Source organism: Acomys russatus, chromosome 15, assembly GCF_903995435.1.
Source record: "Acomys russatus chromosome 15, mAcoRus1.1, whole genome shotgun sequence".
NCBI lineage: Eukaryota > Metazoa > Chordata > Mammalia > Rodentia > Muridae > Acomys > Acomys russatus.
This window is the reverse complement of record NC_067151.1, coordinates 26,065,890-26,085,728: the sequence shown is the minus strand read 5'-3', so window position 1 is coordinate 26,085,728 and position 19,839 is coordinate 26,065,890.

Here is a 19,839-nt window from a genome sequence, read left to right as displayed (position 1 = left end):
ATCAATTCTGATTACTAATAAGTTTCCCTTCCATTGCTATGCTATGTAGACATATACATGATTCCTGTCATTGTTTTAGGTGGACTTTCAAATCAATTCGAAAAAGAAACAAGATAAGTGACACCATGAGGCACTCACAACTGCTTAAATCACTTCTTTCTTATTTAGAATAAAATTTATACTGTAATTCTCAATTGTCATGGAAGCTAATTGATTGTCTTGAAGCTTCTATCCTGTATGTACAAAGCCAATGGTGTCTTTGATGTGGAATAGAGTCATATGTAATATTTGAATTACTGTCATGTAGACATGAAATAATGGCTTTTCTTTCTTCTAAATAATCAAGTTTACTATCCAATTCAGATAACCTCATCATTAGTTATACTTTAGTCATAAAAAATAAATTCTTCCTTTTAAATTTATGTAAAGACAGAATCAAAATAGAGAAATAGCTTATGTCTTATGTAAATATCTCTCATATTATTTCAAAGATAAGGAAGAAATAAAATGACTATTTAGTATAATATTGGATTTAGCAAGAAGCTAAGTATAATAATTTCAGAAAATTACAGGGGATATATTTAGGAACAAATGAAATGAAATAGTATGTTCTCACTGTTATTAAGGCCTGATGTATATATAATGCACAGTTTGAGATCACCATACATACTATGACATGAGAAGAGTGATATGATGTCAAGGGAGCATGGTCGGCAAGGAGGATATAAATAATTTCTAGTCAATACTTCCATTGCTTTAATTTGAAACGTGGAATGTCACAATAGACTCTAGTGATATTTAAAGTGACTTTTTCAATTAATTTGAATAACTTTCTCTCTCTCTCTCTCTCTCTCTCTCTCTCTCTCTCTCTCTCTCTCCCCTCTCTCTCTCCACCCTCTCTCTCTCCCCTCTCTGTCTCTCTCTTCTCCCCCCTCTCTCTCTGTCTCTCTCTCTCTCTGTGTCTCTGTCTTTGTCTCTGTCTCTGTCTCTCTCTCTCTCTCTTGCTCACAACTTAGAACCTCATAGAAAAATTTCCAGTCATCACACAGGGACATTATAAGTAAAAAATTAAAATCCTAATGGCAACCTTCTACAAGGTATGATGTGATCACAAGATACTTACATTTTCTGTATTACCAAGCAGTTAGTTGTCAGTAAACAAATGGCCATTTTGAGGCCATTAATTAATAATTTATTTTTATGATTTATTATTGCTTCATTTTTATTTTGTATGAGACTAAATTCTCTCTGGACATGAGGTGTTAACTAACACATTCAATGCATTATATTCAACCTCATTTACTCAGCACTATATTAGGTAAAGTTATTGCTTGAAAGTTTACATTAATCCTTTGCATATATTTTGTCTTAGGCATGTTTTAATCACAGAAAATTTATAAAATGGTGACCTTTCTACCTGAACACTCTTAGACTTCTATAAGTTGAAAAAGGAATTTAATCCTCATTTTCTATCTGGCTTGAATGTGTTCAAGCCTGTACATACCAACAGTCTCTTTGAGATCGTATGTGCATTAGACTTGCTTTGTCTAGAAGATATTCTCTCCTTGGAGTTGTCTGTAGTGAGAATTGTGTGCTTTTTATTCCTTAAATATTACAGAAATACTATGAACATGTTTTCATTGTAATCGTAGGTGTGGAGATATAGCACTGCTTTGCAGCAGCTGGCCATTATTTGTCTCATCCTCTATCAGGGGCATGGTTTTGCCAGATATAGGAAGTTTCTGTGTGTGACCTTTGGAATTCTGGAAACTTTTCAGAGTGTATATAAATGCTAGAGCCCAATAGGTATGTGGCTGGTTAGTGGTGCACGTTGTTGGTTACCATTAGTTGTGGTTTGTCCAGTACTTATGCCCAAAGAAAAAAGGAGGAGGTGGAGAAGAAGAAGAAGAAGAAGAAGAAGAAGAAGAAGAAGAAGAAGAAGAAGAAGAAGAAGAAGAAGAAGAAGAAGAAGAAGAAGAATTAGATATCCTGACAGTGAAGATCAAACTTGCCATCCAAAAATTTGACACCCCTAGTTAGTGGGAAGTAGTCTAATGATAACCGCTCCCTCCTCCCCTCTATCCCCCTTTTCTCTCCTATCTACTGTTAGTGGGCTAAAAGGGAAGATGTAACAGGGTGTAGATTGGTAGATGAGACAAAAAAGGAATCCACAAAATAGCAAATTCTGGCTACATTTATCCATGTCTGTGGTCTTACAATCTTTCTACCTCCTCTTCATCATAGATCTCTGGGCCTTGAGGAGAGGATTTTGACAAAGATATCCCATTTGTAGATGAGTGCCCCAAAAATATCTTACTTTCTTCTTATTGCCCAGTTGTTAGTATCTGTGTGCTTTCACATATACTGAAAAAGGAAGTTCTGATTAGGGTTGCATGACTCACTGACATGGCCTAACAATATGGCATTAGGATTCAATTTCTTGCCATGTTTCCTTCAAAGAATAATAGTAGGAGGTTTTCTTCATGAACCATGAGTTATCAAGGTATAGGTCTGGCTACTGTAGGAGTTCCATATCATGAAATGGATTTAATTTTTCTAAAGTGTTTTCTAAAGTGTTACTCCTATAATATTTGTGCCACTATTATATTAAGATATATTGAAGACAGGTCACTGTTGTGGTCATAGAATGTATAGCTGAGAGGCATTGATAATTTTCTTAGTCCTTTGTAGCATGCAAAGTAACCTTCTGCATCATGGATTTTACTCAGTAGGGTTTGGGAAAGAGCTTGCAAAGTCTTACTCTTAACCAAAATGTTATTTGTGTTTAAAACCTGGTACCATAAGAAGTCTGTTTTCTCTAATGTGTGTCACTGGATATATCAACCACACTTCAGGCCATGACACAGGTCCAGGAGTAGATGACCAAAAGAATACAAACTCTATGTATTTTATTTGTGTGTGTGTGTGTTATATTTTTTAAAACATTTTTGTCTTATTTTTGTTTGATTTTCATATTTTGTTTGCTGAGGGGAGAGAGAGAGAGAGAGAGAAGAGAAGAGAAGAGAAGAGAAGAGAAGAGAAGAGAAGAGAAGAGAAGAGGAGAAGAGAAGAGAAGAGAAGAGATGAGAAGAGAAACAGGACTACTTGGGTGAGTTGAGAGGGGAGGATCTAGGAGTAATTGTGGTAGGGAAAACATGATGATAATATATTGTTTAAAATTAAAGTAAAAAGGAGAATTAACAGTTTACAATATATTACATTTATTCCTACAATTTGTTAATACTTATTTCATCAACTTATGTACTGTATTCTTTAATAAAATTCTATAAAACTTTGTTCCATTCTAGCTCAGGCCACAGAGCTAGGTGGTCATCAACATATCAAAACACAATCTGAGAATGACTCAAGAGAATTCTGTTTTTCTCAGAACAATAGGAATCAATGACTCAGCACCAGCTGCTGTTCTACAGGCCCAGTGTTTGCTTCCCAGCATCCACAGGGATTTTAACAAACATCTACAATTGCAGATTTACAGACCTGATCAATCAGGCTTCCAACAGTATTCACATCCACATGACACACACAAGCATAAACACACACACACACACACACACATATGTGCACATACTTACCTATACAATAAAAATAAAATAAATGTTTCTTTCTAATAAAATAATACATGCTTCTGAGCATACTGCTGAAAAGAGAGTTAACTATATAATTTTAAATCATAAGCACCTATTCGTTAAACTTACAATTAAGAGAAAAGCAGGCATTCAACAATTGGGACCGCAGGGGAGTACCTAAGGTATTTCTGTTTTCCTGCACTTGTTAATGATTTATTGTCATTGCATAATCCCTCCTTTGGAGGCTAATGATGGTCAAACTAGACTCTGCCTCCTACAGAAGAATGACCAGGAAGAGTCACATAGAATTATCACTTCACAGGAGAAAGAGTTTCAATGGCAAAACAAAGCACTTATTCTTCTACTGATTGTGTGTTACACTAGAGAAAATAGAAGTACAAAGAAACATGGGGGTCTCCACATGATTCTCACTCAGAAATCATCACTGTGGATATAGATGATGTCAATCCATCATTTGTGTGAAAAGTGGATTGATTTAAAAATTACACTAATGTGAGAAGTACCCAGAAGGTGATCCAGGCTCAGCCAAGACATGTCTTCTTGTGTGTTTTCTTACCACTAGATAAGACAATGTAACCACACTCATACAACTTTATATTGTTATATGGAATGCAGCTTGATCCATTTTTATAAAATAAGCATCATTATAGTATATTAATATAATATATATCTATGACATTGCAGCTAATGTTGAAATGTATATAGTTCTTCTATGTACTTTTCCAAATGATACATTTCTTCCTGCAGATAAATTATTACTGCATATCAATTTTATAAAAATTCTATGAAATCAAATATTTTGTATGTTCTTTATCAAAGCTGACTTCAAGGTAGCTATGTTTGTCTTTTCTAAATCAATACATAAGAATCACACTTATGCTCATTGTATATTACTGTTTTTCATTATCTTTATGTATCATTTCATATTATTATTATATATTATTTTCATTATATTATCATTTCTATTAATGGCAATAGTCTGATCATACTCATTGTTATTACATATTGGTTTATAATGTTGAATAGTTAAATTTAGCTACCCAGTCTTTTCTCTTCCTCTGTAGTTTTCTCTACATTTAGTTTCTCTAATTTCCTTTGAGTGTTCAATTTTTTTTTTATCATTTGGGTTATAAAATGGTAAAGCTCAACATATTAAATGAACCCATGTGCAATACAACGTGAAAGGAGAAATAAAGGACAGTGAGGAAAAAGTGAGAAAGAAAAATAATCCTGAATTGACAGACCCAGATGCTACATGAAGCTATTCATGAAAAGTTAGGAATGAAGATCTACTTACCTTAAATAGGGACTTGGCAACAGATCAAAGTAATGATAGCTCCAGAGTCCAACAAGGTGTAGTGATGAGTTTTATTGTGTTTTCTTACAGGAGTATTAGTGATGGGTTACTTCCAGTAGCAGAACTGATTCAGAGACAACTGAATCACAAAGCCCACTCCAGCATAGGAGCTGCTCACTAAGGCTGAGAACTGGGAGTCCAATACACAGGATGCAGTTAGATCAACTGGTTGGAAAATGAGTTTTCCACGTTGCCCAGGTGAGAACTGAGGCCTGTCTATCATAACTTCACAAACATGACAGAGCGATGGATCTTCAGAAACTACATAGAAATATTGTCCCAAAGTTCACACACTTTAACATCTTGATTTATTCTGTCCAAATAATTTAGGGATATGTTTATGTTGAAAAATATGCACACACACAGATATATCATTCTGATAAGAAAATCAAGTAAAGTAAAATTATATACTTTCACTTGAACAAAAATAATTGTTTTCTTCAAGTTGAAAAAATATAACAGATGACCGTGTTGGCTATCAACTGTAATGCCAGAATTTGAGAGGGTAAGAAAGGATAGTTTTTATGAGTTCATGAATATCCTGGGGTGCATAGTGGGTTCCACACCAGTCAGGACTACAGAGTGAGAACTTGTGTCAATACTAATGCCCACTAAAATGAAAATGTAATCAGAGTCATGTTGTTAGAGTATATTTGTTTTGTGGTTTAGCATGCTGTATTGTAGCTTTAGTCTTCCTAGATGTTTAATGACAGAATATACATACTTATGGTCTTAGTGCTATAATATGAACTCTTTCACATCAATGAAAAAGAAAATTCCGCTCTGAAGCACTTGTCTAGAACTCACACCTGTAGAGCCTGATCTGAATGGATTGTGAAATATGACAAACAGCAGGGATAGTTGAACATTTGAACCTATTCACTATAGTGGGAATGTCCAGTAAGCTTTCAGATTGTTTCTACTGGCTTCTTTATTAGCTCTCTGTTTTCCAGAGTGTAAGCACAGCATTTGTTCATGTGTTCTGTACTCTCAGTTAACTCGGGTGCTTTGGATGGTCTCATTCAAAGTCTTTTTCCTTCCTGGTTCAGTAAAAATTACACAAAGTGACTTGGGTGAAGCTGTCCTCTCTTCATGGTGGCATTCTCTATGGATTTGAAAATGCTTCTTTTTTGAGCAATGTCTTATTCACTGAATGTAGATTATTTGGTCACTAGGTAGAAATGGACAGAATATAAGATTTGTTCCTGATGCATGTGGGGACCCACTTTAAAAAGATGGTATAGCCCATCTATCTGTTCAGCACACCCATCCAACCTGTCCTTATCATTCATAAATGGAGCAATGTTGTCTATTTTACATAGGTATCGATAATTTTACTATTGCATATCTGTAAGCACATACATGTATAGTTGTCCAGTAATAGAGTGAGAAATCATGAAGCCACAGTTTCTGTCAAATCAGAGGCAACTCTGACTTGACAATGATGCTTTTGAGAGTTTGGACCAGGACTTCAGGTGTTTTCACTAAAAAGCAAAAGGAATCCCTTTTCTGCTTGATGGGGCAGATGAACATTTATAGGTCTTTGGCTTACAACCCGAATGTGAGAGATAGATCCGTTCTGTACACACATGTAAGAATGAGTGAATATGATGCATACAGCATGTGGGGAGGGGCTTTACCTTTAAAGATCTTGAGAATGGAGCTGGGGGTGGCTAAGTAGGCAAGAGTGATCTTCACTGAATTTTTGACAGAGAATCTATCACTAAAACATCCCATGTTGGCTGTGTTGGCTGACCAAGAAGCTCTAGACATGTACCTGTCCTCACCCACTAATGCTGGGGCTTCAGGCATGGGCAGCAATTCTTTTGTGTGAGTCTTGAGGATTTGACCTCAGGTCTTCCCAAAATATCAGAGGTAACTCAAATTTAATTTTACTTTGATGTAAGAATCTTACAATAGACAGATTCATTAACTGTCCTGAATTTTGGCATGCTTATCATTCAGAATACACGCCAGAATATTAAATAATTGTTTCATTTTTAAACTCATCAAACTGCTATCCTTTTTATGTCTATAGGTCTACATTTTTAATATCACACCATTTTCTATTATAATTTAAGCTTATGGTCTGCCTCAAATTCTCTTTTAAAGTGTATTTTTACATTTTATTTATTTATTTAGTGTGTGTGCATATGTGTGTGTGTTTGTGTGTGTGTGCATGTAGGAGGTTAGGAGACAACTTACAGGAGCTCTTTCTCTCGCTATACCATCTGAGTCATTTCATGGGCCACGTAACAACATTCTAGTATGTTCTATTCATCCATACAAGCTTTAATGACTTGCTTATGATATCCTTTTCATAGTTTCTTTTATTGCTTATCTGGCTTTTAGTTTAAGAGTTGCTGGTGGGAATGCAAACTAGTACAGCCACTTTGGAAATCTATCTGGTGCGATCTCAGAAAAATGGGAATAGGGCTTCCTCACGACCCAGCTATTCCACTCCTTGGAATATACCCAGAAGATGCTCCAGCACACAACAAGAAAATTTGCTCAACCATGTTCATAGCAGCCTTATTCATAATCGCCATAACATGGAAACAGCCTAAGTGTCCCTCAGTAGAAGAGTGGATAAAGAAACTGTGGTACATATACACTATGGAATACTACTCAACTATTAAAAACAAGGAATTCCTGAAATTTGTGGATAAATGGATTGAGCTAGAAATGATCATAATGAGTGAGTTAACCCAGAAGCAGAAAGAATCAAATGGTACATACTCACTTATATCTGCATACTAGCCCAAGGGGCATGTCCCACGAAAGCCTTCACTTACCAGGAAACTGGGACAGAGGGGAGGGCATCCTATTGGGACTCTAAATGAGAGACGCATGGGAGAATAGCAAAATAAAAGGATACAGAGGGTCCTAGAAATCTACAAGTAGAACAATATGATAGGCAGATTTGGGACCAGGGGTCCTGCTCAAACTAAGGCACCAGCCAAGGACAATACAGGAGGTAAACTTTAAACCCCTTCCCAGATCTAGCCAATGGTCAGAATATTCTCCACAGTTGAGTGGAGAGTGTGATATGACTTTCTCACGTACTCTGGTGCCTCACATTTGACCATGTCCCCTGGAGGGGGAGACCTGGTGGCACTCAGAGGAAAGACAGCAGGTAGCCAAGAAGAGACTTGATACCCTATGAGAATATACAGGGGGAAGTAATCCCCCTCAGGAACAGTCATAGGGGAGGGGAATAATGGGAAAATGGGGGGGGGGAGGAATGGGAGAATACAAGAGATGGGATAAACATTGAGATGTAACAAGAATAAATTAATAAAAAAGAAAGTTTAGTTTAGTTTAATATAATCCTGTGTCTCTGTCTATTGTGTAGTTATTGCCTTTTCTCCTGGAGTTTTATTCATAGTTCTTGCCAGCATCGTTATCCATTCATGTCATGAAGCATTTCCCTGTGTTTTTTTCTAGAACTTTCATAATTTCTGTTCTTTTTTTTATAATTTTATTTTTTGTTTGTTTATTTATTTATTTATTTATTCACTTTACATTCTGATCATAGGCCTTTCCCTCCTCTCCTCTGGGCACCCCTCCCTCTCTCTACCCCTGTTCCCTTCCCTATTCTTCAGAACATAAGAAAACCCTTTCCCCAACCAACCAACCCAAGTACATCAAGTTACATCAGGACTGAGCACATCCTTTTCCTCTGCAGCCTGCCAGGGCAGCTCCATCACAGGAAAGTGATTGAAAAGCAGGTAACAGAGTCCATGTCAGAGACAGCCTTGCTCCCCTTCGTAGTGAGTCCATGTGAAGACAGAACTACACCTTGGCTACATCTGTGTAGCGGGCCTATGTCCAGTCCATGCATGGTTCATGTTTGATACTTCTGTCTCTGCAAAACCATTTGGGCCCTGGCTGGCTGACCCTGTTACTGCTCTTGTGGAGCTCTTGTCCCCTCTAGATCATTCTATCCCTTACCTCACTTTCCACAAGACTTCCTGTGTCCTACTCTAAGTTTGGCTCTGAGTCTCAGCATCTGTTTTGATCTACTGCTGGGTGGAGCCTCTCAAAGGACAGCTATGCTAGCTAGGCTACTGTCTGCAAGCATAGCAGAGTATCATTAATAATATAATGGGTTGTCTCTCTCCCATGAGGTGGATCTCAGGTTGAGCCAGACATTGATTGGACATTTCTTCAGTCTCTGCCCTATTTTTATCCCTGCACATCTTGTAGGCAGGGTAAAAATTGGGTTGAAGTTTTTGTGGGTGGGTTGGTGTTGTGCTCCCTTCTCTAGGAGTCATGTCTACTTAGAAGGTGGTCTCTTCAGTCTCCATGACCTCTGCTACTAGGAGTCTCAGCTAGAGTCACCCCCATATCCTCCCAGAAGCCTAACCCATCATAGGTCACCAACTTCTCTCAGAGATGACCCTGCCCATTGCTTCTCTTCTCTCTACAAGCCCTCTGTCCAACTATACCTGCTCTCCACAGGTCTGTTATCCATCTTATTTCTCTCCATGCATTCTCTCCTACCCTCTCTTCAACCACTTATGCTGACTTTTCTATTTCCTTGAGATTGTAACATCCTTCCTTGGGTCCTCCTTGTTTCTTATCTTCTTTTGATCTTTGAATTGTAGTATTGTTATCCTGTACTCTATGGTTAAATTCCTCTTACAAGTGAGCACATACCATGTGTCTGGTGTGTGTGTGTATGTGTTTGTGTGTGTGTGTGTGTGTGTGTGTGTGTGTGTGTATGTGTGTGTGTGTGCATGCTCTTAAATGAAGGGTTTTGATCACTATAAGGGACTTCTGGAAGTTGTTTCCACATAAGAAGCTTCCCTTAAGGATGGAATGTTTCTATTTCAGAGGAAGGTGCTACATGATCTAAGTCATTATAAATCCCCAACTTTCTCCTAGAGATAGACAGTCGCTGCTACATTTCTCTCCATTCTTTATCTTGAATTCCCTGTGCTTTGGGGACCCCATCATTTTTTCCTTTTCACAAAAGATTACGTGCTTCTAACCAGAGTCTGATAAAATCAAATGGACTTTCTTAAGTTTTCCTTTTCCAGGACCCCTAGTCCTAAAATAATTGTTTTTGTTACTAATTTCATTAATGTTTGAAAATGTTTATTTATGTATGTGTTCAAGATCATATTTGTTTTGGTGATAAATCACTAAATACCTAGTACTCTATGATGATCAAAAAGAAAACTTAAATGCTCACAAAACTTGACTTATTTAAATAGTTTTAGAAGCCCATCCTTTTCATTTACAACATGCTATATTTTATTATCATTGAAATTGATATATACTCTTTAAGTACATGTAAGTTTTTCTTTTTAGATTTCTTTTTCAAACTGTTTCTAACTTAAAATTGGCCTGTGGGTCTTACTCTATTTATTTTATGTTGACACCTTACATAACTGCAGTATAATTGTCAAGAGAAAAATAATTTCTTGGGTCTTTTTAACAAAAAGCTTTCTAATGTTTCTAATGAGGAAAAATGTATCAACTGTATATGTGCATGCTGTTGTCTGAGATGTTATCACACAAATGGGTGTTTTCTCTCTGTGGTTGTTCAGAAGAACAGAAGAACTTCATTAAGACAATGAAGAACTCAAATCAAAAATTGCTTTCCACTGTTGCAGAAGCAATTGACTAACAAACATTGTAACTTTCAAAACAATGGCATCTTTAAACCATTTAAGTTTCAATTAATACCAACTTTACCCATAGAATATGATGCCTTAATGGTTACAAATATATACTGTGTTCATGAAGGATTACAGTTTTTAATTCTCAGAAGGGGGAAAGCCAGTTTGCAAGTGACATTCCACAGAAAACACACTATTTGAACTGGTCTGTTTCACTGTAGCAAAGAGAAAGCCTCCAGCTGATCCCTTTGATTTCCCTAGCTGGTTTGTTTGATTACCCTCATATGGATAATGCAGAAACCATATGGGGAGAATTTACTTCTCTGTATTTGCAACAAAACCTGCTGGGATGCTAAGATCTTACAGCTTCTAAGCAAACAAAGGAGAAAGCCACACATTTTTTTTTTTTTTTTTTAATTTCAGGGCAAAGAATGAAGCTGGTAATAGCTAAAATGAAAAGGCGACTCTCAGGCATTAGGGAGTGTGTAATTTGGCTCAAAGATATTTGGTTGTTTCTACTTTGTTTCTTCTGTTAGTTTTGATTTTTTGTTATTACTTGCACAATGTCTCATTTCATTACCTTCACTTGATAATCTGTCTCTGCAGGACGAAGGCGTCCTCAAAATCATATGCATACATTTTGTCTATTCATCCAATTCACCATAACCACTAATAAAAATGCATTAACATAGTAGTCTATTCTTAACTAACAGCCATGTGTTTATTCATTCACATATTATTTCATAAATTTTATTTCATGACAAATGCATGTAAGTATTATTTCTGTTGTTAGGAAGTCTTTAATTCTTTGATGAAAAACAAAGAAATGTCAGTTGTTATCTTCGGTTTATAAAAGCTAATTTTACTATAATTTTCAGTAGTTGAAGTATGATTATGCCTATTATTTTGCTCTATAATTATTATATAGAGGATTACATAAATTATGAACAGTTGTCTTATTCTCTGACACCAACTGGGTGTTCTAGATCTCAAGCTATTTCTTATACTACCCAGAGTTAGCACAGACACCAAAGCTTAAGGGATTCATCCTATGATGTGATCCCCATTTTACATGTGTAGGAGAAAGATGACAGGTGCAAGCAATCCTCTCTGAATTCTCCGTGTGTTCTGCACCCCAGTAACATTTTTTTTATGCTGAGTTATAGAGTTTATTTATGTGGGTCCTATCATGCAGGCATAGTTTTCAAATCAGCATTCATAGATAATTCAGTAGACTTTTTAGCATTTTTTTCCCTTTTCAGAGATTAATGTTAACTTCCACTCATGGTTTTTCCTTTCTGACCACCATGCTGTAGATTAGAACTGTCGAGAGCTTTCATACTTAAATTTAACTGTTAACTTTCTTAAATTCCTAGGAACTCTATGTTGGGAACCACAGCAAAAATAAATATTGCATACGTTTTTATTATATCGTAATAAATTTTGAATGTAGCGTGTAAATGAGAAATCAAGAATATTTTATCTTAAGTTTAATTTGGACAATAAAAGATTAAGGTAAGAGAACGGCTTCATGTGGCAAAGCACATGGGGAAACAAGAGCAAGACATGTAGAGAAAAAAAGCAAAAGGGACTTTAATAGAAGATGGAAGCAATGGTGAGATAGTTTTAGATTATGGACCGAGGTATGATGGTCAGTGAAAACAGATCTTTTAAGGAAGCATATGGTTTACTTTGATCAACATTTTTATAGAGCCCACTAGTATCAGTGTATAAATGGACTGTAGGGAGCACAGGACTGGGAGTGGTGAAATGATGCTTTTTTGCTATTAAATGTATGGATATATAGACTTGGCATTTTGAAAGTGTTGAATAATGGAAACAGAACTTGTAGCTGACATGATTGTTCCTCTGGGAAGTCTTCTCTGAATTATTATGCAGAGCTAAGTGCATTCTTCTCTGAGCCCACAGAACATCATTTTCATATGTCTATTAGAAATAGAACCCACTGCATTTTTATGGCTATTTGATTATATGTCTACAACCATCATTAGGAGATTATGGATCCCTAGAGAAGGGATTCTACGTTTCTACATCTTTCTGCGTCTGGTGGTTACTATGGTGTTGGTAATCAATAAGTTCTATCTGATGTGTGAATGGACTCAATCTCTGCAAAGTATCTTATCAGATTTAAATATCCAGCTTTGAATATTGCTTATTTTTATCATGCTTTTGCATAAATAAGACATAGCCTTTTAAAATGAGCCTACTTAATCTAGCACATATAATGACTATATGTATAATATTATTAGGATGACACACAGTAACAATGTTTTAATATTCTGCATTGTAATATTTTTATGGACTTTGTAATCAACTATTATTTTCTATTATTTTAATTCAAATAATAGTACAACTAAAAACAATTCATACTCCATACTGTTTGGTTAGTAGTCTTCTATAGCACTTAATAAATAATGAAAATTTGACAAAAAATTGAACAAATTTAATAACATAGCATAGTTAGTAAAACATTAAAAAGGTCAAACATTATTTTGTTCTTCTGTTTTATAGTACTGTAAAATTACAAGTCATTTTTGTTAATTAAAATTTCATAGAATAATAAGTAAGACAAACATAATATAAAACATCTGTATCAAGTTGGGTATGAGATAATTAAATGGAGTATGCAATAATCATGTCTTAGTTCCTTGTAGAAATATTATTTATAACAAATAATCTCCCATTTAATCTGAATTTATGCTTCTCACTTTAAATAATTTTGTTAATAATTTATTAATTTGAATAAAGGAAAATAAATCACCAATACAAAACATGCTTATAAGTATTTGTTATAAGTAATATGCATGAATGAGATTTTACACTTTAGGGGTTAATTAAATATAAACTTCATTTGGAAACATAATTTGTAAATAAAAACACACTAATTTTATGAAAAGTAAACTAAATTTTCCTTTGAAAACAAGACATATGAGGATCTCAATATCTGACATATTTTTATGTTTTACATTTTATTTTGAAATCAGCCACAGTATGCATTTACTGTTTCTATGGTTGATTTTAATAAACTAAGTAAATTATGTCAAGAAATGTATGAAGTATTTTGAAATTATTTATAAATCAAACTATTTATAAATGAGTATTTTATTGACTGTTGCTGTTATGATTTAATGCTAATATACGTGATTTTTTAAAACATCTTGAGCTTGAATCCAAACTGCATTTCTTTATTTTTCATTAGTAAAAACTTAAGTCAAACTGAGAACCAGCTCATTAAATCATATTCTTACCATGAAGTTCCCTTGCACAAACAATTTTCTTAGTTATTCTTTCATCCAGGATTACTTTGTTGCCCAGGGTATTAAAATACAGCAACATGACAACTGTTACCTTTTCTTATAAATACCAGAAAGAAAATTCTGTATGTGTACATATAATGCAATTACTATGAGCCGCATTCATCTGATGCTGCTTTAAATTAAACAGCAAACATTAGATCCATTCTATTTGATTATTTCAAGAAGAGAAACCTTTGGGCAGAATTACAAATTAAACCATTGTTTTCTTTTGAAGGACATTCATTTCTTGAGGCTTATCGACATAGTCTAATTTAGTTTTAATGCAGTGTGTTGCACACTGGAAATCACATACCTTGTTTCTGCACCATGTTCGGCAGGGGTTTACCTCAAGAGATTAAGAAATCAATGTGTATACCAGGTACTGAGCTTATTCCCTCCCTTGAGTCCACTAAAGCATACATATCTCTACTTAGTGAAGCCTGCTGAGAAGGAGAGAGCAGTTACTTTTGCTTCAAAGCAAGTGCAAGAATCCCTCTGAAGCAGCCTTCCCTAGGGCATAATTAGGGCCATTCTTACTTTCTGCACACAACTGCTTTTTAATTGCTTTGAAGTGGTTGTAATTATTTCTTTCTGACCACTGTGGGTCCTGGATGAACAAAGGTTACTGGGAGTGCCTCAGTGTTTTCTCTTCAAACCTGAGTTAAATACCAATTCATAAGCTGGTAGAACCTTGTTCTTTGTCCCTTTAGGAGGTCTCACAGGAAGCAGAAAGGATAAACACAACCTTGTGTGCAACAAAGGGATCAAGTTGAACACCTGGGTTCATTTTATGTGAGATTTAGCAAGTATCACTGAGAAGTAAATTTGCTCAAATACACTGTTGATCTTAGATTAAAATAGTTGAAAGTCAATTAATTAATATATATGTATGATTACTTTTTGATACTAAATTTTACTTATACTCTAAAAAAATCTATCATGTGTTAACTAGTATATCAACATAAAAAAAATTACGTTTCTACCCAGAAGGTGCTGTGAATGCTTCATCCATTGAGGACATTTCTCTTCTAGATGGCTAGGGTTTCCTTCAAAGGATCCATGCCAGGCAGCTCAAAATGGCCTCTAATTCCTCCACTTCCAGGTGATCCCACTCCATTTCCTGTCCCCAATGGACACTTGCATTCATGTGACATATACTCCCACAGATGCACAAACATGCATGTTAAATATACATAGTAACAGAATTTATAATTAAATTAATTACTGAAAGTCACTGAAGTCTTTATTATGTCTACTTTTCATTTGTCTGTCAACATGGTTAGGAAGACAATTTCAAAATCAGCTCAAAAATGCCTTCTCCACTGGAACATCTAATGGCCTACCCCTCCTCTTCTAAAATATTTGATGGAGTTGAGGACTGTTTCTATGTAAGCACATTGCTTTGTAAATTAGAAGATGTTATACATACATAAGATTTTCTTCAGCATTAGCTATTGTTATCGCTATGGTTATAGCTCCAGCCCACACGCATCAATTATCCGGAAAACTAACTTTTAACTTCCGGTAGTGCAGATCTTTTGTTACACACAGCTGACTTTTCAGCCACAGCTGACCAAGAATTACATATGCTTAATTCAAATTGTCACATAGGTGGCCTGTTCAGAGTCTCTGAAAAATTCACAAAGTTGTTCCCTCTAAAGTTTTACAAGCCAGGCTCCATTGTTCTCACTAAAAACTGACCACTCAATGGCTTTTCAATGCCAATATTCCCAAATCCTTCATAATCCTCCCATAATAACATGGTCAGGTCTGTCCCAGTATTAGCTCACTCTCTGGTTCAAATCTCTGTATTTGTTTAGTTTCCATTTTGTGTTAGAACACTCAGATAAAATTCAACTTGCAAAGGAAAAGGTGAGCTGTTTGTTTGTTGTTTGTTTGTTTGTTTTGGATTATATGACATCAACATTATCAATCATTGAGGGGAGCCAAGGCAGAAACCCAAAGAAGGCAACATGAAGCCAGGAAATGAAGTGAAGACTCCCAAAGGAATGGTTCTTATTGGCTTGTTTATACAGCTTTTTAATAACACCCAGCAACACCTGCCAAGGAGCAGCAGACCCCACAGTTAGCTTGGCCCTCACATAATACCTATTAACCAAAAACTAAAAGAAAACTGCCTCACAAATTTCCAATAGCAAATGTGATGAAGATAATTAAGGTGCCATCTTCACAGACAACACTACGCTGTGTTAACAAAATACTAACCAGTACATTAGCCATACCATTGATAAATGCGTATTCTTCCCTGTCCGCATTAAACCACAAAGGCTGTTCATTATTCACATCTGCAGATTAAGATACCCATTCTCATTGGGGTTAAGATGCTTTATTTGAGGCACTTTTCTATTTCTATGTACTATATGGACAGTGTTTGTGGCATCGCTGAAGACAGTCAATGGTAAAAGTAAAAACAGTGGAGTAAGAAGTTCATTTATATGATAGCAACTAATGAAAAATATAAGCCATGAATTTTTTAAAAAGAGCAAGAAGGTATAAAATGGAAGGAAGGGTTTGGAGGGAAAAAGGGAATAGAGGAATTTTACTTAATTATATTAAATATCAAAAATAAAAGAAAAATGCATTTATCATGTAAAGACATGCTGATTTCACTTTCAGGTATAATGCCTGTAGTACATAACAGAAATTAGAATTAAGTTGAGATTATTTTATGCAGTCCACTTATTTTACATACTTTTTGCTTATGAAAACCCATGATAACCTTTATTAATAGAGTATTATTTCAACTATATAGAGTCATAAAACATTTATAAGGAGATAATAAAAAGTTCACTATTTTTACTCCACTTCAAATACGCCTAGCTATTTAATTTAAACAGTCTATTAACATAATCACTCTCATATATCACCTCTAATTATTGAGCAGATGATTTTAATATTTTAAGAGACCAAGAACCTCTGAAGTTTTGTGTTCATTACACCGTTTTCCATCAGCATTTTATCTGAACTAGAGTTGGGGAAGTGGAAAGTGAAGGCTTCTTGAGTCTTGTGCCGCTAAAGGAAAGCAGCTATTGTAATGTATTCTGCTGGAGCTGCTTTGTTTTTGCTAATTTGACACAAACCTAGACAAACCTTGGAAGCGCTATCTCAGTGGAAGAATTGGCTCTATCAGATTGGCCTATGGGCAAGTCTGTAAAACATTGTCTTGATAGCCACTGATACAGGGCATCCCGTGCCACTTTGGGTAGTGCTGTCCTTAGGCAGATTGTCCTAAACTGTAAGAAAGGTAACTAATGCCATGGGGCTGAAAGAAGAAAAGTAGTTTTCAGGTCATATCCAGCACCCATAATCAGAGTTCTGTCTCCTAATTGTGCTTTGGCTTCATACCATCAGTCCTTGAGAGGCCACTAGGGTTACATATATAATCTGCGTTTTGTTAGTAAGTTGGATTGCCCGAACCAACTATTTTAAAAGTGTTTTTCTCTGAACTAGTACTAGACTTTTCAACATTTTATAGTTGTTGTGGCCAGCAATAGTCATTTCTTGATCATATATACTATAATTTAAGTAAATATAAGAGTATTCCTATTGGGATTCTAGATGAGTGAAGCATGGGAGAATGGTAAATTAGAAGGATCCAGAGGGTCCTAGAAACCTACAAGAAGAATATTATGATAAGCAGATTTGGGCCCAGGGGTCCTGCTCAAACTCTGGCACCAGCAAAGGACAATACGTGTAGTAAACGTCAAACCCCAGCCAGATCTAGCCAATGGACAGGACATTCTCCACAGTTGAGTGGAGAGTCGGGTCTGACTTTCACACGAACTCTGGTGCCCCATATTTGGCCATGTCCCCTGGATGGGGAGGCCTGGTGACACTCAGAGGAAGGATAGCAGGCTACCAAGAAGAGACTAGATACCCTATGAGCATATACAGGGGGAGGAGATCCCCCTCAGGAACAGTCATAGGGGAAGGGAGTAAGGGGAAAATGGGAGGGAGGGAGGAATGGGAGGATACAAGGGATAGGATAACCATTGTAATGTAATATGAATAAATTAATAAAATATTTTTTTAAAAGAGCATTCCTTGAGGCTTTTTCAAAAACCTTCATGTCAGATGTCCCATCCTTCTCTCTCTGTACTGACATCCCCTCTTCCTCCCCAGCTGGGGACCCCTTTACATTCACATATTGTTTTCAACTTCATATCACCTTTATTCTTCTTTCTTACCATCCCAACTACGGTTCTTTTCTGCATTCCTTTGTTTTCTGCAGTTACTCAATGATCTCTTCTCACGTCTGAGGATTTGGAGCTAGCAAGCACCGAAGAGAAGGAACACCTGACGTTTCTCCTTATAGCCGTGAGTTACTTCATTCAATACAACATTTTCTAAGTCTATCAAGTTTTCTATAGGCTTTATGGTTTTACTTTTGTTTACAGATGGACAGTGTTCCATTGTGTGTATGTGCCACATTTTCATTATTCATTCAGTGGTTGAATATTATTTATTTTTGTTTCTGTTTCCATACTATGTCAGAAGCTGCCAAGGGAGAGAAGTAATTAAATGACTTACCCAGCCGCAAAGCCTCTGAATCACTTGGCAAATTTAAGCAAACAGGTGCGGTATGGGCACTCACATGTTGGTGTCAATCAGCAGTCATCTAATTGAACGTAAGGCCCCCTCACCAGGAGGAAAATCGTATGTGGCCCAGGAAGCCTGTGTGGTTTACTGAAGCTAGTGAGGCTCCTAAGCTTTTAAAAAATCTACTATTGCTATATTGTAAAATCAGCATAATTCTTTACTAGAATCTAAATCTTATCCTCATTCCCAATGATAAATGTAGATACTATATATCATCAAAAGACTCAATACAGAGGTCTGTAGATTGAAGGAGGTCAGCCCCAATGGATACAGCTCCATTTTATCTGCTCATGAAGCATTGTGGGAGAAAGGTTGTTAAAGGTGAATTCCAGGAAGTTTGACGTGGTAATGTGGAGGGGAGGCGTTGATAGAATACCATTCCTAGACAATGAAGGCAACTCATGACTGTTGGAGGAAGGAGAATTAGCCTCTCTCTGCAAGAGCAATTAGCCTCTCCTCTTTACTGGCTGCACAGTACTGAGTGTCAGCCCTTAAAAACATCATATAATATATACATATATTATTTGGTTTAGACATATTCTCATGTGGCACAGCCTATACAAGACTCACTATAGAGCTCAGGATGACCTTGAATGCCTGATAACTCCACCTCCACCTGTGGAATTACATGTGTGAACCATTGCACCTGGATTAAATGTTTGAGTTCTGATGCATCAACAAAGGACCATGCATGGTGACAACCTAGACCCTCTGCTCAGATATAGTAGATAGGCAGCACAGTCTCCTCGTGGGTCCCATCATATGGGGAACAGGGACTACTTCTGACATGGACTCTGGACCCCACACATTGATCACTCCCTCCTGGTGGAGTGGCCTTGCCAGGCCACAGAGGAAGAGAATATAGACAGTTCAGATGAAATTTGGTAGGCTAAGGTCAGATGTTATGGGAGGAGGGATCCTCTTTCTGAAGACTAGGAGAGGGAGGGAGGAGGTATCAGGGAGCAAGGGTGGGACTGGGAGACAACAAGGGAATTGGTTACAATCAGGATGTAAAATGAACAAATTAAAAATAAATAAATAAGAAAGAAAGAAAAGTGGATGCACACTAGGTATTTAAACTGATGGCTTCAAATTTGTTTTTTCTGTCTAAATTGACTATGAGTGCAGAGAGATCCTATACTAGCACAGAGACAGGGAAAGAGTTTGTTGCTGGGCATCTATCTAGATTTTCTCCGGTGATAGAGAAGATGTCTTCTCATCTGTGACTTCCTCTTAGTTTTGCTCTAAGCTTATTCTTTAATATTTGATACAAAGGCTCATTACAAATGGTGATTTTTATTTGGCAT